Here is a 23,904-nt window from a genome sequence, read left to right on the forward strand (position 1 = left end):
GGAAAAGTGAACAAACTGGTCTCTCAGGATTGCACAGTGGTCTGTTCACTGGCTCCAAATGAAGCCCAAATGTTTAGCTAAACTACCAGTCCTGAATATTGGTCACTTAATACTGAAACTATTACAACCACGAGCCACCCTAGAGCAATTCATTAATTCAATGAACACTTATTGCACATGTACTCTGTCTGGCATTGTTTTAAGTATTAGATTTCATGCAGAACGGTCACTGCCAAGTTATAAAGCCATTCTGCATCTACTCTGGGAATAATCTGTATGTTTTTAGTCATTGCATTTAAATAACACAACTAAAGAACATCAGTGGAAACAGGCTGATCCTTCTAATACAAAGTCAAGATAATAAATGCTACTGATGAGATGATTAAGGAATTATACATTGGCAGCTTAGAATTTCAGAATGAAGGTATCTCTTGAAACCTAAGTGAATTCAGGACAAAGATTCAAAAAGTACTCCCATACATAGCTGGAAGAGCAGAGCCTGTCAGCTACAAGAGGTCCCGCCAGCTGGGAAATATAAAAAGATGTGAAAAACTTAGGTAGACTGAGAAAGACAAATACCGTATAATTTCACTTATATGTGAAACCTAAAAATGAACGAACAAAACAGACTCTTAAGTCCAGAGAACTGGTGGTTGCTGGAGGGGAGGTGGATAGGGGGATGGGTGAAATAGATAAAAGGGATTAAAACTTCCAGTCATAAAACAAATAAGTCACAGAGATGAAAAGTACAATGTAGGGAAAAGAGTCAATAATATTGTAACAACAGTGTATGAAGGCAGATGGTGACTCCACTTGTCACAGTGAGCACTGAGTCATGCCCTGAACTGCTGAAGTAATGCGTTGTACACCTGAAACCAATACAACATTGTATGTCAATCATTCTTCAATAATAGTAAGTAAACTTAGGTAGACAGATCCAAAATAATTTACATAAAAAAAATAACAAGGAAGCTTTAAGTAAATTCTTTGTATCAAAGACAACAAACACTCTGTGCCATAGTGTATTCTTTAATTTTGGAGAGTTCTATGCTAACCAGACCAAGGACAGTAATTACATCTGATAGAAGATCTAAGCTTATTTACTCATCACAAAGAAAATTCAATAGGTCCACATCTCTTGCCACAAATACAGGCTAATTTACAGCTTATCAAAGCTATCCATTTGAAAACCTTTTACTCTCTTTTTTTTCCCCCAGCAGTGGTACTTCTCTTTTCTATTAAAGAACTCAATAAACTCATGCAATGGACATAAAAATTAACAAGTATCCCTTGTTAGAGATAATTGTTGATGACACTGTGCTTCACATTCCCTTAGAAACTGTTATTCCTTTCCTAAAATTTTCGGTTGCCTCTGAACTGTCATGTTCATATGCTCAAAGGAACAATTTTACTAAACGATAAGCTTTTAGTGAATTTTGACTGACATAATGATTCCTTGTCACATGTTCTAAACACATCATACCCAAATTTATATCCACATTAAACATTGCTAATCCTCTAAATATTCTACAACCATTGCACTCCAGACCACAAGCTCTGCAAGCACCGATTGTAAATATTCTTTTTCCCATAAAGAAGCAATAACCATTAAAACAAAAGATAAAAAACCAAACCAGTATTCAGTTACTTTGCCTTCTGGTTTTTCAGATTTTTAAAAATAAAAATGGTTCTGGGGTGCCTGGGTGGCTCAGACGTTAAGCGTCTGCCTTCGGCTCAGGTCATGATCCCAGCGTCCTGGGATCGAGCCCCGCATCGGGCTCCCTGCTCGGCAGGAAGCCTGCTTCTCCCTCTCCCACTCCCCCTGCTTGTGTTCCCTCTCTCGCTGTGTCTTTCTCTGCCAAATAAATAAAATCTTTAAAAAATAAATAAATAAATAAATAAAAATGGTTCTGTTTTAGGTAAAATGTTAAGTATCAAAAGGGAGACACCCTCCACTGCCAGGTGTTAACGTGAACGCCCCATCGTGGAATTTTCTACCTCACCTGCAATAGTTACTTCCGTTAAGATGCTGAAAGGGTACCTGCTGGACACCAAGGACACCCACATCTGTGTTATTTCAAGATATCTCCACTGTCAATATTGCCCTACTATTACATTTCCTTTTGGAGGAAAATGCTGTCCCACGGCCTGACACCCACTGGCAATCTGTAACGTGCCAGGCACCGTGCTAACACATGTATGTGCAACACTTCCACCCCCCCTCACAGCAGTGCTCCGATGGTGCCTTTTACAGCGAGGCAGAGTATGAAGGACTTCAACAACTTTCCCAAGGTCACAGAGCTATTTCCCATTAGTAACAGCTCAAAGGAAATCTTGAACCCGTCAGCAGCGAATCTGCCAAGTCAGGCCTCGAGTGGGACCACACTTGCCGGAGACTATGGACTCGTCTAACCATGAGCACCAGGTGTTTCTTTATTCTCAGTGGGGTAGTTGGACAGTATGCCTTAACAAGGACGAGAAACAGTGTTGTGACAGGACGAGGTGTGCATAACCATTTGTCTCCCATGCTTTGGCTCTCAGTACCCCTGGGTACCATAGTCTTGCAAAGTCAGGCAAGGTCTCTTCTGTAAGAGAAGACTATTTTAGAACTATGGTGTAGCCTAACTAGTAGCATGATGATTGCTCCTGACCATGTGTAAAGTGGTGTTAAATGCTGAAAACAATTCTGGCTTAAAATCCTATCAGTGTTTATCATATGAGCAAGTAATACAGTATGAAGTTATAACTGATAAGATGCCTAAATGAGGCATCGTCATTCCTCCCAGGATTCAACATTTCATTCATGACAACATGGAATCGTGGTTTCAAATGGTAAGCCTGGAGCCCTGGGGAGACACTGCTAGTCTGGCTTTCCACAGCCCTCTGAAAATAACCTATCGTTTATGCTACTGGGGTTTCATGGCTAATACACGCATAAGTGAAGTTTACAAAACACACACGCTCACCCTCACAGAATATCTTTACACTATTTTGCTGTCTTTAAGATGTAGAGTAAAACTCACTTAAATTCAGACTTCACTAACATAGGAGCAAGAACTGGTTGAATAGCTTCTGCATTTTCTTTGTCTATTAAGAAAGGCTATTTAGTAGAGAACATAATAAACAAGATCTCTCAGCTACTTAAACTACAGAAACTACAATTGAAGCACACTAGAAAAGTCTCTTTACGTACAGAATACATGTAAATTATTTAGAATCACTTAACAGATTCTTTGTAGCCGCGAGGCAACGTATTAGCCTAAATTCTACACACCCTTACTCAGAAGTGCATTTCAATTGTTTTATACTTTCCATAACTCAGATAAATTCTTCCCCTAATTAGACTAAATCTAGGTAGGGATAGGATGTTTAGATTTTCCTCCTCTTCCATTATTTAATGCTACTTTTTGAATTATATTTATCAGTCATCAGAAAATCCAAAATTCATTGAGTGGAAATCCCATGTCTGGGAAAGTGATCTTGTCATTTCAGGTGAGGCAACGGAGGAAGGACCCTGACCAGCCCAGAGATCACCTGCAGGGGGGATGCAGGCCTCTCTCTATCTCCCGTGCCACGTGTTTCCCACTGTCCCTAAGAGCTGCCTCCTCCCTGCTGGACATCCACGCTGTGAACTTTTCTATTTTGAATGATGCTATCTCTGAAGAGTTAATTAGTAAAGAATGAAGCTAACTACCTCTTTTTTTTTTGTATTTTTTTATTATTATGTTATGTTAATCACCATACATTACATCATTAGTTTTTGATGTAGTGTTCCATGATTCACTGTTTGCGTATAACACCCAGTGCTCCATGCAGAACGTGCCCTCCTTAATACCCATCACCAGGCTAACCCATCCCCCCACCCCCTCCCCTCTAGAACCCTCAGTTTGTTTTTCAGAGTCCATAGTCTCTCATGGTTCGTCTCCCCCTCCGATTCCCCCCCTTCATCCTTGCCCTCCTGCTATCTTCTTCTTTTTTTTTTTTTTAACATATAATGTATTATCTGTTTCAGAGGTACAGGTCTGTGATTCAACAGTCTTACACAATTCACAGCGCTCACCAAAGCTAACTACCTCTTAAAGAACAAAATTATTTCAGAATATAGAATAAGCTATACTGCATCACATGCATTTTAACCATTTTTTCCAGGAGCTGATAAGGGTACCTCCAGAAATTGACATTCTTTTATTTCAGCCCCGTAAACTGATTTCAAAAGGGATACAACTGGCAGGGGCCTAGGGTCTCAAGACAGAGATTCTTCCATGTAATTAATAATATTCAATGTAGTTAATAACTTAACTTATGCAGGAAATTAAACCCATAATACTGATCTCATTGTCATTAAAATCCCAAATGTATTCTTTTCCAGTTTTTGAGCAGGTTCGGTAAAATTCAGAATATACAAAGCCTTAGCATATTAGGTATTTGTTGAAACTCTATCTGAAAGAATAAGCACTAATCTATAAACCAAAAGAAAATTATCTGAGTTATATTTTTAAGATTTTATATATATACATATATTATAGTAATTTTAAAAACTGAGATGCTATAAGCTACTCAATTTGAGTTCTTAGAAATGCTCTAGTAAATTATAACTTGCTCTAAGACACTGGCCTGTATTCGTAGTCAGGCAAATTTAGTAAAGTTCTTTGGTGGAAAATTAAATAAGTAAAAATGCTCATATCTTTACTGCAGGGGGTGGGGGCGGAAAGAAGAATCTAGGCAATAAAGACACTAATGTAACATCTTGACATATGGCAGAGTGGTTAAGAGGAGGGTATTCAGCCTACAAAAGTAATACAAGTGTATTTATGCCTTAAAATGAAACAAACCACCTCTCCCAAGTGTGAATATAGTATTACTACTTTATATAAATACGACTGTGTTTCTAATATTTAAATAATAAAAATTATGGCATATTCAAGCTACCAGTGGTGTGGTTTTCCTGAATATAGAAGGAAGACAGAGCTGGAAGCACACTCACCTCAAAATTAAAGGGTAAAAAACCAAAGTCAAATTCCATTTTTAAACTAGTGCTCCAATGGTTATTAAGAGATAGGAATCAGGAGTCAGATTTCAAGATGCCAAGAATTGAAATGTGCAATTCATTTTCTTTTTATACAAAAGATGAAACTAAGTTAACATCTGCTATCCAGAATATAAAATTTAAAGTCTTGATGTGAACTGAATTCTTACTTTTAAGGTGAACTTCCAGTCCTTTCCATTCACAAATAGGACTTGATTTATTAAGCTCCCTGCTTTGTATCTCCAGAGTTGATCAAAGCACATTTTCTTAGTACAATCTGTATTGTTCCAAGTGTTTTATAAACATCTTTTTTGAGAGTTTACAGGAGTGATCTGAAATCATATCCAAGGTTTCATCCTATGAGTCAGTTATTCTTAAAAGGAAACAGAATTTCTGTCTTTATCACCTTTATTTCCCTAACTGTCACAAATCTAATTCTAATCTGCCACAGAATTTTTAAAAAATCATTGGTAGGATCATCAGTAGAAATTACTGGCATTAAATACTAGGCAGGGCAAAGTGAAAAAAGGGCATAATTTTAACACAGGGACATGAAAATTACAGGTCTACACAATATCTGAACTTTCATAAGTCTCTTAGCCAATAAGGATAACTCTCAAGGCTTGTCTACCATCTAGTCCTACACTGATACCCCAAATCTGTATTTCCTGTCCTCATCTGAGACCCAAACTGTCCATCCAGCTGCCTGCTGGACAGGTTCATCTGAATTTATTCATTCATATAGATATTTACTGAATACCTACTACATGCCAAGTATATTATGGGAGGCTCTGGAGATTCATAGCCAAGACAACAGTCCTGTCTTCATGGGGCTTCAAACTGTGAAGGAAGCCAAACTAATCAAATAATCATAAAAATATATAACACACAAATTGTGATTAGCCCTATGTGCCAGTCTAAGCTAGTCTAAAAATGAAGCCAGTTTACTCACTGCACTCTGGTCTGCTTGCCCCCTGAGCCCTTATTCTTGGATGGAAATGGTGCCATTTCCAGGTTACCAAAGCCACAAACTTGGGAGGCATTCCTGACCTTCCCTTCCTCCTCAGATCTCCTCATTCTCTGGGTCCCGCCTGCACTCCCAGAGTAGATGTGCATGGTTGGCTCTACCCAGAACGACCTTTCCTTACTTCTTCTGGGAACTCCCAAAGTGGTGGTGGTAGAAAATTCCAATGAAGGCATAAAACCCAAGGCCATGAGGGTCCCTGGGATTTTAAAAACTAAAGCTGGAGGGAGAAGCTCTTTCTTCTTCTTAGTTGAAGAGTGTGAAAATAGCCCCTGTCCTGTGGAGAAACTGGAGGCAGCAGACCTAGGAGCAAGAATCCCTGTGAGAATGAGTATCACTCCCAACCCTTCAGGCCCCTGAGCTTGTCCAGGTTTCTGCAGCACTTCATTCCTTTTGGACCTTCTCCAGGAACCTCCCAATTCATCCCCCTTGTGACTTAATGTTTGAGCAGGGTTTCTATTACCTGTAGCCAGGATTCCTAATAGCTCCTAAACTTTTCAGCCTGTGACTTACCCAAATTCTACTACAAATACCCTAGTTCAGGTCCTCATCAACTCCCACCTGGACCCACTTAACAGCTTAATGGGTCTTCTGTCCCCATCCTGCCCCTTGCATCCAGCATCCCCAAATACAGTTACCAGAGTGATCATATCACCCTTCCCATGCTGGACAATTCAATGGCTCTCCTCGATATGGACAAAATCTAAATTCCTCAACAGAATACACCCGACTCTCTATAATCAATCTTCCTCCCCAGCCAAGCAACTGTTACTCCCTGCCTCATATTTTATGCCTGATTATATGGATTACATGGGCTTCAGCTTAGACAGACAAAGACATACACATCATGCTGAACTCATAAGGAGGACATCTTCCTTTCGAAAACTTTGGAAACCTAAAGAAATTCAAGACAAGTGGTTTTGTTTAGACTCACTTCTAGGCATCAAGCGATCCCATCTACATCTGTCTTTTATGATATAAGTAATTCTAAATATGGCTGCTCTACAATATCCGGTGTTAGGGCACGCGGCATCCACAGCAGCCAGCAGCCAGAAGAGAGAGGTCCTGATCACCTAACCATCTCTGTGGACGGACCACAAGTGTCTCCTCCTCCATGAGGTGTTCTCACCCAGATCCAGAGGAGTCCCGCCTCCTCCTTTCTGCATCTCTCCGCTGTCCTCTGTGCACACTCCTCACATAGCACCTGTGCTCTTGTTCCTTGAGGATAGAGCCACATTCCACTCACCTCTGGCTCCCTGAGCCCAGTGAAGTGCTCAGTGCATATGAAACACTTATAATGTTCATAGAATGATGCATGCATTCTGAGCTATGCAGAACCCTGAAAGGCAACTTTCTAATTAAAAGCGCAGGAAAGGGGGCAATTGGGTGTTAGGTTAGGAAACCTGGTCTTCTTCATATTGAATCAGATGAGAATACTTGAAAACACAGAAGATGTTTAATGCCTCTAACCCACTGTATAGTTAACCAGCTGACCATTTTGCACCAATTTCTTACATGGGAGATGCCTAGAAATAAGTTATGATTTTTTAACTTATAAAAAAACTTCAGAGAGAAGCCCATACAAGCAACAAAAGAAAAATAAATTGGATTTAATCAAAATTTAAAACTCTTCAAAGAACAACAAGAAAATGAAAAGACAATCCACAGGATGGGAAGAAAACTGAACTATTTGTGTTTTAATAAGGATATGGGTATGTGCATGTGTGTATCCAGAATATGTAAAGAACTCATACAATTCAACAATAAAAACACAACCTAATTTTTTAAATGGAAAAAGAATGTGAACAGGTATTTTTCTAAAGAAAAAGAAGATATACAAGTGGCCAACAAGCACATGAAAAGATGTTCAGCATCATGAGTCATTAGGGCAATGCTAATCAGAACCACAAGAAGATACAGCTTCACACTCATCGGGATGGCTGCCATGAAAACAACAGCAAAATGACAAGCGCTGCGCAGGATGTGAAGAAACTGGAATCCTTCAATATTGCTGATGAGAATGTAAAATGGGACAGCCACTTTGGAAAACAGTTTGGAAAAAAGTTAAACACAGAGTTACCATAAGACCCAGCAACTCTACTCTTAGGTCTGCATCCAAGATAAATCTGCCCAAAAACTTGCACATGAATGGTCACAGTGGTATTATTCATAATAGCCAAACCATGGGAAACACCCAAATGCCTATCAACGGATGAATAAACAAAATATGGCATATGCAGGCAATAGAATATTACTTAGCCACAGAAAGGAATGAAATTCTGATGCATGCTACAGCATAGATGAACCTCAAAAACATGCTAAGTGAAAGAAGCCAGACACGAAAGGCCACATGCTTTATAACTCCATTCATATAGCATATCCCGAACAGGCAAATCCACAGACACAGAAAGCAGCTCAGTGGTTGCCAGGGGCTGGAGAGAGAGAAGAATGAAGAGAGACTGCTAATGGGGATGGGCATTCTTTCTGGGGTGATCAAAGTGTTCTGGGATTAGGTAGGGAGGTTCGGTGCACAGCCCTGAAGATACTAAAGTCCATTAACTTGTGTGCTTTAAAGGTATGAGCTGAAATTTACAGTATACTGCACAAAATCGTATAGTGACACCTCTGTGCAGGGGCCTTACTGAGTCACTCTGCCTGCTACAGGATAACCTGTTGGAGAAGACACACAATCTGTGCAGAGGAGGAAGTGATTTATTTTCCTACCACTAAATCCCCACAGCGACCAACCATAAAATCCGATCCAAAGTAAAAAGAGCAAAGAACAAAAGAGCACACGATTTGCAATACGCTGGCAGGTATGAAATGGAATTAACCGAAGACTGAACCAAAAAAAAAAAAAAATGTTTAGCAGCACTGCTCGCTTCCCTTTGATTACACAGATTTAAACAAGTCAAAGTCCTTTTTAGCTCATGAAAAAATGAAAAACAAGCATTCCCTCCTGTAACAAAATTAACATCCCACAGAAGGTCTGTTTGTACTTGGCCGTCATGAACCTTTCATCTCCGAGCACTGCTAAATTAAACAAGCCTATGTTGTATTGAACACAGTGAGCCAGACACCCTGGCAGGCTCCTCACTTCATCAGTGGGTGCTGAAGAACATTAGAAATAAAGAAATGGTGAGAATGACCGGGATGGTGGTTATAAAGTAGCTTTGACTTCACTCAGTCGGACATTTCAAGTATCTACAATAATGAAACATTCTAACAACTCCAAGACCCCTTTCTCTGCTGGTGTTTGTAAGAAGAGGGCACAGACTTTGCAGCCTGAGAGAGATGAATTCAAGTCACTGCTTAGTTTGGTTTTTAACATACTAGCTGAGCGCCCAAGGACAACTTTCCTAACTAAGGCATTTCATGCTCTCAAACTGGGTGATTACATCTATCCACCGAGTTTATAAGGACAAAATGAGGGAATGCCAACTGCTCAAGATGCAAATCGCCACCACTCTCAACGCTTCACAGCAAATGCTCATTTTAGAGCTTATATCATAGTATAAGTAATTGACATCAGCCATCCTTTTTCTACCCCGAGGACATCTAAACAACCAAAAGATCCTATGAAGATTTCATATTAAATAAATTGTCCCCTCCCATAGAACTGAAAGTAAGAAAGCCATCAATAAAGTCTGTTTTAAATGTATTAAATCAGGGCATGACACAAAGCATTCATTCACCTAAAAGGTATTTAAAAGTACTGAACTGAGAGAGACGCACCAAGAGAAACACTTACTATTAGAAAGAAATGCCTATTTTTCAGTGCAATAATTGGTAACCTTTCTGGAAAGATTGATGCCATCTGATTATAATTCCCAAGTGTCAGTAATCAGTTCTTAAGGTAAAAGAAAAAGGAAGTGGGATGGTTTCGAGCACTCCAGAAAAGATGTAGGAGGATATCCTTTCCCACTGACAGCAATTAATGTTTGAATGATGGCTGCTAGAACATTCAGACTGAAAAACTTTGTCACATTAGAATAGACTGAAATCTATTTAAAACAAAACTTACTAGGTTTAACATACACAAACACAACCCTCCCCATGACCTGGGTCTCCTCTCCGAACAAACCAAACGGGCACGAAGGCCAAGTTTGCATGGAACTCTCATATTTGTCAACACACTGCTATGATGTGATTAGCCATGCTCCCATGTTGGAAGTCTATTTAAAGAGGGTATCTGGACACTGCAGTAATAGACAAGAGTCAGACTCCCTCTGCCCAGCTCCATATTTCTATCACACCCACCATGACGCAAAGCTTCCAGGGTCAGCAAGGAAGGAAATTTCTCAAGGAGGATGGAACGGTCAGAAGCTGGAGATTTCCCTAGGGAGTTTCTCTAAGCCCTGTGCTCACTTTGGAACTTGAGGCCCAAAGCTACTGCTCTCCACCCTTCTTCACCTCACGGGGGTAATAATAATGCCTTTGTGAGAGATCAACCCAGGTATGCACACTGCAGAAGTCAGCCTGGGGTGCTTCCTGGGGATCTATGCTGCACATAGGCACTTAAAAATGTCTTTCCACTCCTGAAGTTCCATACTCTCACCCTGATCATGAAACCATTTCATCTGAGTATTCTACCACCACAAATTCTGGATATGAAGACAGCTTTTCTTCTTTCCAACTTTCCAATCAAATAACCACTTATACTGCCAGTCTAAACTTTAAGCTTCATGCCTAAAATAGGAAGAAATCGTTACAAATGCACAAAATCCAACCCATACATAAGAATGCCTTAAAATCTGTTTAAATACAGTATAGCAATTTTTACAAATGCAGCTAAGAGGGGAAATAAAGGATAAAGTCTTAATTTTAATTAAGACTTTGGTTTAACTACTACTAGTAATTCCTCACTTTTCAGGAGTATTTTTAGAAATAGGGTTTTAAAGCATGCGATTAAAGAAATTAACTCATCAGTGAAATGAAAGCTACCATATAAGCAAATTCCTATACTACCACAGAAAAGAGTTTCAAGAACCCAGAACTTTGGTTATTTTAGAAAACAAATACAAGGTTATACCATTAGCCACAAAATATCCAAGGGAAAAGTCCAGGAAATCTCATTAATTTAGACCCCACTAATGAAGACTCAGTAGTTTCCTTTTAGGTCTGCCTAGATTTAACTTTTGGACTATTTATTTAGTAAGGGGTTGCTAAGGAAATTAAAGGACAAATAAAAATTGCTAGGGGATTATTTAATCAATTTAAAATTTTTTACATGCAAATAACCGCTGCTAAAATACTAATTAAAATCTAGCTCATGCGTTCTTTAGAATCCCATATTCCAGTGGAAACAAAATGTATGAAACAAAAGTCTACAACAGCTTAAATCTATTAAGTGCTTGCTCCATGCGCTCTGTTTATTTTGGCTGTGAAAAACTGGTTTAGGAGTCAGAAAAGCTTAGAAGGCAGGATACTGGACAAAGATTTATACATTCTTCTCAATGGCTGGCAATCTATTTCTCCACTTCTATTTTTAATAAATGCTGAACCGCACAATTAAAATATAACTCAATTTCTCTCCATTATAATTTAAAATCTGGGGTATTTACTTTATTCTTGTCTTCAAATAACATAACTGAAAAATATTCCCAGGTCTATAATACTAAACATCCTAGAATTCTTGAATTAACATCTGGTATCTTACCTAGATACTTACTTTGCCCTTAACAGCAACAGTAAAAAACAAACAAAGCAGATTTAAAACACAGCAGTATATGTGATTCTGAAAATAAATGGGATAAGTCTAAATCAATAATCCAAATAAAGTATCACAAAATGTTACTGTAGCAAATGTCACTACAATTATGTATGTCTAGATTTAGGTGCATTTAAAAGTCACAGATACTAGTCTTCTTCTCCAAGAAATTAAATTTAAGGCACGTCTCACTTACATCTGAGTTCTAACTCAACAATACCAATATACACCAATCATTAATTCCTTCAAAACAATTTGAGTGTCTGCCATGTACATGCCAGGTGTCACACCAGTTGCTGGATGGAAGCTGGTGGATAAAACATACTTGGTCCCAGCCTCAAAAATGTGAACTTGGAATGAAAAGACAAGCACCCACATGAAACACAATCTATATTATAAGAAGATGCATTTCATATATAGCAAAAAAAGATGAATTTTAGTTGACTTTTTATTAAGTTAAAGAACAAACACTAGGACAATGACACAGTTGCTGTCTATTTCATGGGCGACCTTAAGTAACTCTTATTTGATTGAAATAAAATCTAAAACAAACATAAATTTGAGTTCACATTCGTATCAGAAACTGGTAAAATACTCTGGACAGATGGGATTCGACATCGATACTCACAGGTTTACATTTAAACACATATTCACATAATTGACAAACTCAACAAGTATGTCACCTGAGTTTGTGAATCCCATTCTTTATGCTATTCTGCAATCGGGATCCATGCTCGAAAGACCTTAACAAGTTAATTTTTAAAGCTTTTTCAAGCTCCACTATAAATGAATAAAAAACAAGAGTACTGCTCCCCACAGAGGAAAACCTTTGGTATCCAAAACAATTAGTTAGTTGCCAATAATTTAAAAATATTTATAATGAGGTAATCAGGGCAACAGAACCAAAAACAAAGGACTCAACATATTTCAACATTTTCATCATAGTAAAGCCCAAGAGAGTGTCTCACTTAGACATGAGAATCATAGGTTATATTCTCAGTAAGAAAATTCTTCATGTAAGTAAGAATATCAAATGAAAGGGGTCTTTGAAAACATAAAAGGCTTATTTCAATAAAAAACCCTGCTATCTCAAAGATACCATTTTTTTTTTCTCCTATTGGATGGGCAAAGATTAAAGATTAACAAAACTCAGTGTGGGCAGGGTATGGAAAACAAGACTCTCATTGACTTGGGGGGCTGGGTGGTGGTGATAAACTGGTAGTCTTTACAGAGGGCAGTTTACCATATGTATCAACATTTAAAATGTGCATCATCTTTGACTCTGCAGTCATACTTCTAGGAAGATAAATGAACAAGTATACAATGGTGTGAGTACAGGGTTAATCAACATGCCATTATTCACTAAAAACAATCTAAATGGTCATCAAAGGAATGATTAAACAAAGCATGGTGCCTCCAAACAATGAAATATACGAGAGTCAGTAAAATCATCATGTACAGTTACACATGCCTTTTACAATTCATGTGTAGAGATATATAATATACACTGTTGCGTTAAAAGACTACCATATGTAGTGTAAACCAATATATTTAATAATTTGTATATGAATACTTCTATATCCATAGAAGTATGTTCACCAAAATATAAATGGCAGTCATTTCTGTGTGACAGGAGTTAGGTGTTTACTTGTGTCAGTATGTTGTTTTATACTGATGGAAGATTTTTCTATTATAATAAGAAAATACAACATATCTCATTTAAGGAAAGAAGTGCTGCTATCTCACCAAACGTGCCTTCAAATCCCTTCAGTTCCCTGTTTTAAAAACAAAGTTTTCACTGAATGTTGTAAGTATACAGAACCACCAAGCAGCTTATGGGTTTCCACCTGCTGGATCTCCTTAGTACCAAACTTTAAGACAATGAAGTCATGGGAATTTAAAGATTAGATTCAAAGAAGTAAAGAAAGACAAATAACCTTGTTCAAACAACCCATGTTCCTGGCATCCACCTTAAGAACCCCAGGTTCCATGAACGTAAAATACTCCTAGAACATTCTCCCTCTTACATCTTAAGAAAGCAGGCTGCGGAGAAGAATTTTCACAACAGTGGGGAGTGGGGAGAGGTTTCTTTAAAAAAAAAAAAAAAATTAAATCATAAAAAACTTACCTCAGTAAAAATATTTAATTATCTTCCTGTCTTACATTCTCTTTCTTAGCACCTTTACTGTGAGCCTGCGGGGGGAAAAAGTAAAAATTACTTTTTACTGAATACCTATTATATGCCTGGTGGGGATGGTCACAGAAAGCCTCCTGGAGAGCAGGAAGTCCAAGATAAATTGGAAAGAACAAAACAGAAGTTACTAAGAAGGGATGGTTGGGAAGGAAATTGAGAAGTTCCAAGTGTAATCAAATAACTTTTCCTAAATTGTTCAAGAACCTGTAAATGACGCATTCAACAAACAGGTCTAAAGCACCGTAACAGGTTAAGAATTGGGTTGCTAGGGCGCCTGGGTGGCTCAGTTGGTTAAGCGACTGCCTTCGGCTCAGGTCATGATCCTGGGGTCCCGGGATCGAGTACCGCATCGGGCTCCCTGCTCAGCAGGGAGTCTGCTTCTCCCTCTGACCTTCCCTCTCTCATGCTCTCTCTCTCAAATAAATAAATAAAATCTTTAAAAAAAAAAAAGGGTTGGGTTGCTAGACTCAGAACATCTGCATTTGAATCTCAGCTCTAGCACTTCCTAGCATGTGTGGTCTTCAGCAAGTTCCTCAACCTTGGTGTGCCTTGATTTCCCCATATGTCTCATAATAGTACCCAATTCATAGGATTGCTGAGGATTGTATGAGCTAATCCACATCAGGGACTGTAAAACAGTTCCTGGAACATAATAAATGTTAATTTTTATTTTTATTAATATATGCTCTTACATAATAAGTCTATTTACCTCTCACCACCACCATTATTATCATTGTTATTATTGCAAAATGACATAATCCTCATCCTCAAGGGGCTTACAGTATACTGGATGAGATAAGAGTTACCCAGATACATAACATAAGGCTAAAGAAAGATCAAAGTCAATTATTCGTTCACTTATTTAACAAATACTGGAGTGTCTATACTTTGCCAGGTCTTTTGCTGGGCATTTTTTTTTAAGATTTTATTTATTTATTTGAGAGCAAGAGAGTGAGCTATAGAGCACAAGCAGGGGGAGCAGCGGAGGGAGAGGGAGAAGCAGGCTCCCTGCTGAGCAAGGAGCCCAGTGCGGGGGCTCGATCCCAGGATCCCGAGATCATGACCTGAGCTGAAGGCAGACGCCTAACTGAGCCAACTAGGCGCCCCTCCCGGGCATTTCTGATGGACGGACAGATACGGTTTCTCTCCGCAGTTTCCAGTCTATCAAGACCCATGCTACAGGGCAGACGAGCTGCACAAGGAGACAGATACTTTTCCTCAGTGGGTGTGGGGCACTATGTATCCAAACGGGCAGAATGAGGTAGCAGAACATTCTGGGTGGAAGGGACAGTGTTATAGGAAACACAGGGCCTTTGGGGAATGCTAAGCAGCCTTGTTGTCAGGGTGCATCTGACTGAGCAATGAGTAGTGAGGCCAAAAAGCAGGAGGGGCCTCAAGTGCCCCATTGAGTTTGCTCCCTGATCTCAAGCACACTGATTACCCTGCTAAAATGGAATCACAGCTTACTTTAACTTCAATTCTAATACCCTACTGGTTTTTTTCATGGTTTCTTTTTTCCTCTTTCAAAAGTGACAGGGGTAAGAGGAGGAAAAAGAAAAAAACCCAGCAGCCTCAACCCACATTGACGCTGGTGGCGGAAGCAGCACTAAGTGATGAGTTTCATATGTTCTTTTTTAATTCCTCCAACATTCTGATATGGAGAGAATTGTTCCTTTTACAGACGAGGGAACTGAGGCTCAGAGAAGTCAAACGGGATCTCCGAAGACCACAGAACTAATAAAATGCAGACACAGATTTAAACTGCAAGTTTGACTCCCAAAGCTTTCTTTCTCTTAGGCAAAAATATATAAGGGATTTTGCAGAATTTAAAGTCTGTTAAAAACGACTTATAAATTCAGGGTCTGTCGATTTCTGTGCTTACACAGAAAAACAGCTTTCATACACACAGTCAAAACCACTTAGAGAAGATAAAGAGATCTCACAAAAGCACCAAAAAAGATAAACTACATACAAAAAATTTTAACAAAAAATTGGCAAAACCTGTATAAGACAAACTTTGAAATGCTCCAAAAGGATTCAAGAGTAGAATCAAACCAATGAAAAAATACACAATGTTCTTGGATAGGAAAATATCAGAAAGACAGCAATTCTCTCTGTAAAGTTAGTTTATAATTTTAACATGATCTCAATTTTTTAAGTGTTTTCTTTTCTGGAACTAGACAAAATGATTATAAGTTCACATGGAAAAATAAACAAGGAAAAATTGCCAGGAAAATGAAGGGCAACAGGGGAAACTAAAACATTTTGTAAAACCAATACCGTGTACTGGTGTATGAATAGAAAGACTAATGGAATAGAATAGGAAGTCCAGAGATATGCTCCAATACACCTGGAAGTTCTGAATACAATCAAGATGTATTGTATTCTGAAACAAATGGTAGCAATAACTGGCAGCTACATAGAAAAAGATAAAGTTCAGTCTATATACTATCCTTGAACACCAGAATAAATCCCAAATATATCAAAGATGTAAGTGGAAAAATGAAACCACAAAAGTACTTAAGGAAAACATGAACAAATTTCAAATTCTTGGAGGCCTTTCTGTGACTCAAAATCCAGACACATAAAAGATTAATATTAACTACCTAAAATTTAAAGAAAAATCTTTGAAGCTTTCTCTATACCAAAATACATGAAAGTAAATTAAAAAACAAGTAACAAACTGGGGAAATTGCAACTCACATCCTAAAGGGTTAATCTAATTTATACATTCCTAGAAATTGATAAGAAAAAAGCAATCCAAATGAAAAATTACAAAGGGTATGAACAGATAGTTCATAGAAACAGAAATCACCTTTAAGCATATGAAAAGATGCTCAGCCTCATTCATATCAAACTAATGCACATTAAAACTACATAGTTACCATTTTCACTATTAGAATAATATAAATCTAAAGGTTGGAAAACACTGTTGGAGAGGCTATGGAGAAACAGGTACCCTGATGCATTACTTGCAGGAGTTCACAACCCTGAAGAAGGGCAGAATTTAACAAAATTATAAATGCATTGCTCAATGACCCAGCAATCCCACTTGTGGAAAGAAATCCCACAGATACATCTCACATATATGAAATGAGATGTGTACAGGTGTATTTACCAGGACATTGTCTGTGATTGTTAAGAGACTGGAAAAAATTCAAATATGCATCAATGGGGGCTAAGTTCAATAAACTACGGCACGGGTATACAGTGGAATATTCTGAAGCTGTTAACTAGTGTTTTCTATACACTAATATGGAAAGATCCCAAAGGTATATTAACTAAACAAAAAGCAAGGGACAGAATAATTTACATGGTGTGCTATATTTTATATACAAAGAAGGACAGGTATTGGCTTGTGTCTACACAAAGGAACATCTATGAGGAAACAAAAAGGGATGCCTAGGTGGCTCAGTCAGTCAAACGTCTGCCTTCGGCTCAGGTCATGATTCCAGGATCCTGGGATTGACCCTGCATTGGGCTCCCTGCTCAGGCAGGAGCCTGCTTTTCCCTCTCCTGCTCCCCCTGCTTGTGTGCATGCACGCGCTCACGCTCTCTCTGTCAAATAAATAAAATCTTTAAAAAACAAAAAAGGAAAAAATTAAAGAGGATATTTATGGGGAGAGGGGACAGGTTAGACCACAACAGAGCTGGAAATTAAATTCCTCAAAATAAGCTGTTTTAATTTTTGAACAATATGAATATTTTACCTACACAAAATTAATTTTAAAGTGTTAAAAGTGTAACTCACAGAAAGAAGAGAACTATTCATAAGCCAGAGTCAAAATCCAACAAGCTCAATGCACATGGATTGGAAGAACAAATACTGTGAAAATGTCTATGCTACCTAGAGTAATCTACACATTTAATGCAATCCCTATCAAAATACCATCAACTTTTTTCAAAGAAATGAAACAAATAATCCTAAAATTTGTATGGAACCAGAAAAGACCCCAAATAGCCAGAGGAATGTTGAAAAAGAAAAGCAAAGCTGGTGGCATCACAATTCCGGACTTCCAGCTCTATTACAAAGCTGTCATCATCAAGACAGTATGGTACTGGCACAAAAACAGACACATAGATCAATGGAACAGAACAGAGAGCCCAGAAATGGACCCTCAACTCTATGGTCAATTAATCTTCAACAAAGCAGGAAAGAATGTCCAATGGAAAAAAGACAGTCTCTTCAACAAATGGTGTTGGGAAAATTGGACAGCCACATGCAGAAGAATGAAACTGGACCATTCTCTTACAACACACACAAAAATAGACTCAAAATGGATGAAAGACCTCAATGTGAGACAGGAATCCATCAAAATTCTTGAGGAGAACACAGGGAGCAATCTCTTCGAACTCCGCCACAACTTCTTCCTAGAAACATCGCCAAAGGCAAAGGAAGCAAGGGCAAAAATGAACCACTGGAACTTCATCAAGATAAAAAGCTTTTGCACAGCAAAGGAAACAGTCAACAAAACCAAAAGACACCCAACAGAATGGGAGAAGATATTTGCAAATGACATATCAGATAAAGGGCTAGTATCCAAAATGTATAAAGAACTTATACACTCAACACCCAAAGAACAAATAATCCAATCAAGAAATGGGCAGAAGACATGAACAGACATTTCTCCAAAGAAGACATCCATATGGCCAACAGACACATGAAAAAGTGCTCAACATCACTCGGCATCAGGGAAATACAAATCAAAACCACAATGAGATACCACCTCACACCAGTCAGAATGGCTAAAATTAACAAGTCAGGAAACGAAAGATGTTGGTGAGGATGCAGAGAAAGGGGAATCCTCCTACACTGTTGGTGGGAATGCAAGCTGGTGCAGCCACTCTGGAAAACAGTATGGAGGTTCCTCAAAAAGTTGAAAATAGAGCTACCCTACGACCTAGCAATTGCACTACTGGGTATTTACCCCGAAGATACAAATGTAGTGATCCGAAGGGGCACGTGCACCCCAATGTTTATAGCAGCAATGTCCACAGTAGCCAAGCTATGGAAAGAGCCTAGATGTCCATCAACAGATGGATAAAGAAGATGTGATATATATATATATGTGTGTGTATATATATATATAATGGAATATTATGTAGCCAACAAAAAAAAATCTTGCCATTTGCAACGATGTGGATGGAACTAGAGGGTATTATGCTAAGCGAAATAAGTCCATCAGAGAAAGACAAGTATCATATGATGTCACTGATATGAGGAATTTGAGAAACAAGACAGAGGATCATAAGGGGAGGGAGGGAAAAATGAAACAAAATGAAACCGGAGGGGGAGACAAATCGTAAGAGACTCTTAATCTCAGGAAACAAACTGAGGGTTGCTGGAGTGGAGGGGGGTGGGAGGGATGGGGTGGCTGGGTGATGGACATTGGGGAAGGTATGTGCTATGGTGAGTGCTGTGAATTGTGTAAGACTGATGAATCACAGACCTGTACCCCTGAAACAAATAATACATTATGTTAATAAAAAAAATCCAATGAGCATTAAAAGAGAATTTTCTCTGAAATTAGATATTGACAAGCAATTTATTTTTTTAAAGATTTACTTATTTATTTGAGAGAGAGAGGGAGAGAGCACACACATGCGCGAGCAGTGGGGAGGGGCAGAGGGAGAGGGACAGAAAGAATCTCAAGCAGACTCCAGTTGAGCGCAGAGCCCGTCACGGGGCTCAATCCCACAACCCTGAGATCATGATCTGAGCCAAAATCAAGAGTCAAACGCTTCACCGACTGAGCCACCCAGGCACCTCAACAAGCACTTTTAGTGTGGCCATCTCTAAAATTGATAAAAGACAATATAATCTTTTTCTTCAACCAATCTGAAGCATATGATTGTAATAATCTATAAAAAGAGCTACTTAAAGGGGCGAGGAATTACGAAAGAGAACAGGAAGGGGGCCTCTAGACCAGCAGCATCAGCATCACCTGAGAACCTGGTGAAAACACAAATTCTTAGGCCCCAGCCCAGACCAGAAACTCTGGAAATAATGGAGGGAGCAATCCCCATAATGCACACTCAAGTTTGAGAGCCAATGATCCAGTCCAGTGCTTCCCACACATTCATGTGCATCACCTGGAGCAGGACTTTGTGAAAATGAAGATCCTAGTTCAGTGGTTCTGGGGTGGGCCCCAGAGTCTGCACTTCAAACAAGCCTCAGGATGCTATGCTGTGCTGCTGGCTTGGGGAACCACACTTCGAGAAGAAAAGCTGAAGTCCACCTGGCGGGAGAAGGTATGCACACCGTCTTCATGTGGCTGAGTTTCCTATGGAAACTGCCCTCGATATCCGATGGAAAAAGTCCTTACACAGGTTTTCTGGCTAAGAGATACCATGTAACCTCCCATATAAAAAGCTGTACTTGGGGCGCCTGGGTGGCTCAGTCAGTGAAGCCTCCGACTCTGAATTTCAGCTCTGGTCATGATCTCAGGGTGCTGGGATCAAAGCCCGAGTTGGGCTCCGTATTTGGCATGGAGTCAGCTTGAGATTCTCTCTCTCGCTCTCCCTCTGCCCCTCCCCTCCATTGTGCATGCGCTCACCCTCTCTCAAATAAATCTTAAAAAAAAAGCTGTACTCAACATGTACTAAATATATTTTCAAAAGTATTTCTTTCTTTTCTTTTCTTCTTTTTTAAGATTTCAAGTAATCTCTACACCCAATGTGGGGCTCGAACTCATGACTCCAAGATCAAGAGTCACATGTTCTACCAGGCGGGAGCCCTCAAAAATATTTCTTATTAAGACAACAGTAACAGCTACAAATTGTTGAAACCCAATTTAATTGTTGTCCCATTTGAGAAAACTTTCAATTATGAGTGGACTTATGAGCATTTCAAAATGAAAAAAATACCAACCCCACACAAAAGACCCCCCATATTCCTACATCTGGCAGGTTACACTGTCTGATGAACTTTACCTCAAATCCATTAGCCACACCACCTGCTCTCCATGAAAAAGCACCAGTTTCTTTCTTTCTAAAAAATTGTTCTTATATTTACAAACACTGATGTTTCAATTGATTTACATGGAGCGGAGGGAGGTATGTTTTCTTACAGGAGTCTTACAAGTAAAGAATTCTAGTCTAGGTGGAAGTACCTAGAAATGTTGTGTACCTTTATTTTGCAAGTCACGCTTTGGATAAATTTTTTCCTGTTAAATATTAATCAATGTGCTGAAATTTCTACATATTCCCTATTTCACTGAATGTAAGACACCATCAATTCTCAGACACACTATTATTTCATGTACTGCTAAGAAAAGTTAACAATTAAAACATGACATGCCAATTTTAAGATAGCATTCCATTTTAGATATGCATCTTAAAAATAATGAAATAGTTTAATTATAAAGCTCAAAGATATGTACATAGTGAGTTACTCCTTTTCACCTATAAAGGCATGGATTTTTGCTCATTTAACAATGTATCCCCACACCTGAAAACTGGAAGTCTCAGTATCTCTGCAATTCATATTATTTGTTTCATTTTTGTACAAATATATATATATATATATATTTTTTTTTTTTTGAGTAGTGATTTAAAAAAAAAAGTAGTGAAGAAAAAAAGGAGGAGTGACCTCTCTTTACCCTGCAACATGATACTGCTCGCTCAAAGTAATAAAAGTTAATTACTCTCAATCTGGATAATTTTCCAATCTGAAAGTATTCAATGTATCTCTCTCTAGTCAATTTAAAATACCTTATAGTTCTATTTTGACAAGAGTTTTTACTTGTTTGTTTCTAAAGCACCTTTCAAAAGTAACAAGCAATGAACAATAAACATCTCACAGCCTCTTACTCATTCAACAAAAAAATAAATTTGCTTTGCAGATTTAACAAGAGTTGAAGGGATGTAGAGTGTTACACTATAGCTATATATTAGTCTGAGTTGAACTTTTTGACTCAGCATTTTTGTCCTGGCGGCAAGATGAACAGTTTCAAAGGAAAAGACAATTTCTAACAAACCACACTAGGAGGACTGAGGACCTATGTGATTATAGGACATTTCAATTTTCACCTTGTACACATCTACATTTTCTAAATTCTCTAATACGGATACTAGCAAGAAAAAAGGTTATTTAATTTAATAAGTGGTTACACTAATTTATATTTTAGTTTAATGCAGACCTTTTTAGTTATTCTACACATTATCACTGTCACATCCCAAGTCCATTCCAACCTCCTACTCCTCACTCATTCAAGTGTTTAGTTGTCAGCATTTCGAACAAGAATCTCAATGAAGCAAATTTTTCAGACAAAGGGACATAGGTACTAACCTCATCTTCCATCTGAGATTCTAGACTAATCAATGAGTGTCATGAGCTAAGAGCCTACATTTCTGGTATGTCAATTACCTCAGAAAGAATAGGGGAAAATTTTTTTTCCCAATAAGAATTGTCAGTTAAATTCTACCTCCTTTCCTGTTATAATTGAGTAGAGAGCGGATTGCTGTTTAGAGTAGATCTCAGGGGTGGTGGTACTGTCTCCTAAGAGATATGCTTAGATATAAAAGTAACTGGGGCACAACATTGGCATTCAGTGTTTGGGGACCAGGATGCTGGACTTCACATAATGCATGGAACAGACGCACATAATGAAGATCCATGCTGGTCCTGAGAATCTTTTAAATGTCCAGTCAGATTAATCACTATAAACTGGCATTACTTTAGAACATAATACTGAAAAGTTTTTATAAGGAATTATGGGAAAACCCCAGTAATTTAGGAGAAGGCAGCTAATGTGAGACAAGTTGAGATAAAATACATATGAAATTAGTGGCCATTTCCTCACATCACACGTTGTTAACTCAACGTCGTAATACTGAGCATATCTGAACTAATGAGACATCAATACTGAATCTGAAAATTTCAATCTTTTATTCGTTAAAAATGATAAGTGGTAGGAACCCAGTATTGCACCTCAAGGTAGCAGCATCTCAAAGCTTGTGACACAAAAGGGGCCATACAGTGTAGATTGCAAATATGGTCCCCTCCATGGGGGCCTCCATAATATACTAATATTATTTATGTGTTGACTGAGTCTGTAATTTATCTTGGCATGTTATCCTTATTTCCATCTAAGCTGTTTCTCTCTTTATTATCATAAATAGGTTACCCCAACACTTAGGTGTCAACCCCCTCCATTCCCCTCCCCCTCCACGCCAGGGTCCATCTATATCTTTGCTCTTTCCTTCTCTTGTTTAAAAACACTCATAGGGGCGCCTGGGTGGCTCAGTTGGTTAAGCGACTGCCTTCGGCTCAGGTCATGATCCTGGAGTCCAGGGATGGAGGCCCGCGCGGGGCTCCCTGCTCAGCGGGGAGTCTGCTTCTCCCCTCTGACCCTCCCCCCTCTCATGCTCTATCTCATTCTCTCTCTCAAATAAATAAAAATCTTAAAAAACAAAAACAAAACACTGATAGTCTTACTGCTCTTCAATCTAAACATCTTCATTAGAAGCAGGTGCAAGCACCCAGGACACGATCTCTTCTAGCACAGCAGTAGGCGCGAGATGTAAATGATGTGGCAATTCGTGTCATTGATTGTTCTTTTATTTCTCCCTTACATTTATTTTTTTATTTTTATTTTTTAAGATTATTTATTTATTTATTTGACAGAGAGAGACACAGCGAGAGAGGGAACACAAGCAGGGGGAGTGGGAGATGGAGAGGCAGGCTTCCCGCGGGGCAGGGAGCCCGATGCGGGGCTCCATCCCAGAACCCTGGGACCATGACCTGAGCCGAAGGCAGACGCTTAACGACTGAGCCACCCAGGCGCCCCTCTCCCTTACATTTAAATTGGAGCATCATACTGATTTTCAATTACGTGTGTACATAGGTTACACTGTTGATCAATTTCATTCCAGGGCTGTAAAGTGGGCTTTACAAAAAGTTTGCTGCAAAGGGGAGGGGCCTTGGTTCTGACAAGGTTGAGCACCAC

General features: G+C 38.8%; 1 protein-coding gene across 8 annotated transcripts in view; it reads right to left on the reverse strand.

The window, feature by feature from the left end:
- MRTFB (myocardin related transcription factor B) overlaps positions 1–23,904 on the reverse strand; it is a 192,233-nt gene that overhangs the window by 167,396 nt on the left and 933 nt on the right. For all 8 annotated transcript variants that reach the window (XM_036123904.2, XM_036123900.2, XM_036123896.2 and 5 more), the window contains exon 2: positions 13,889–13,953. The gene's annotated coding sequence lies outside the window, so the exon portion shown is untranslated. The remainder of the gene's footprint in view (positions 1–13,888; positions 13,954–23,904) is intronic.

The sequence above is a fragment of the Halichoerus grypus genome, chromosome 6 (assembly GCF_964656455.1).
Source record: "Halichoerus grypus chromosome 6, mHalGry1.hap1.1, whole genome shotgun sequence".
Lineage (NCBI taxonomy): Eukaryota > Metazoa > Chordata > Mammalia > Carnivora > Phocidae > Halichoerus > Halichoerus grypus.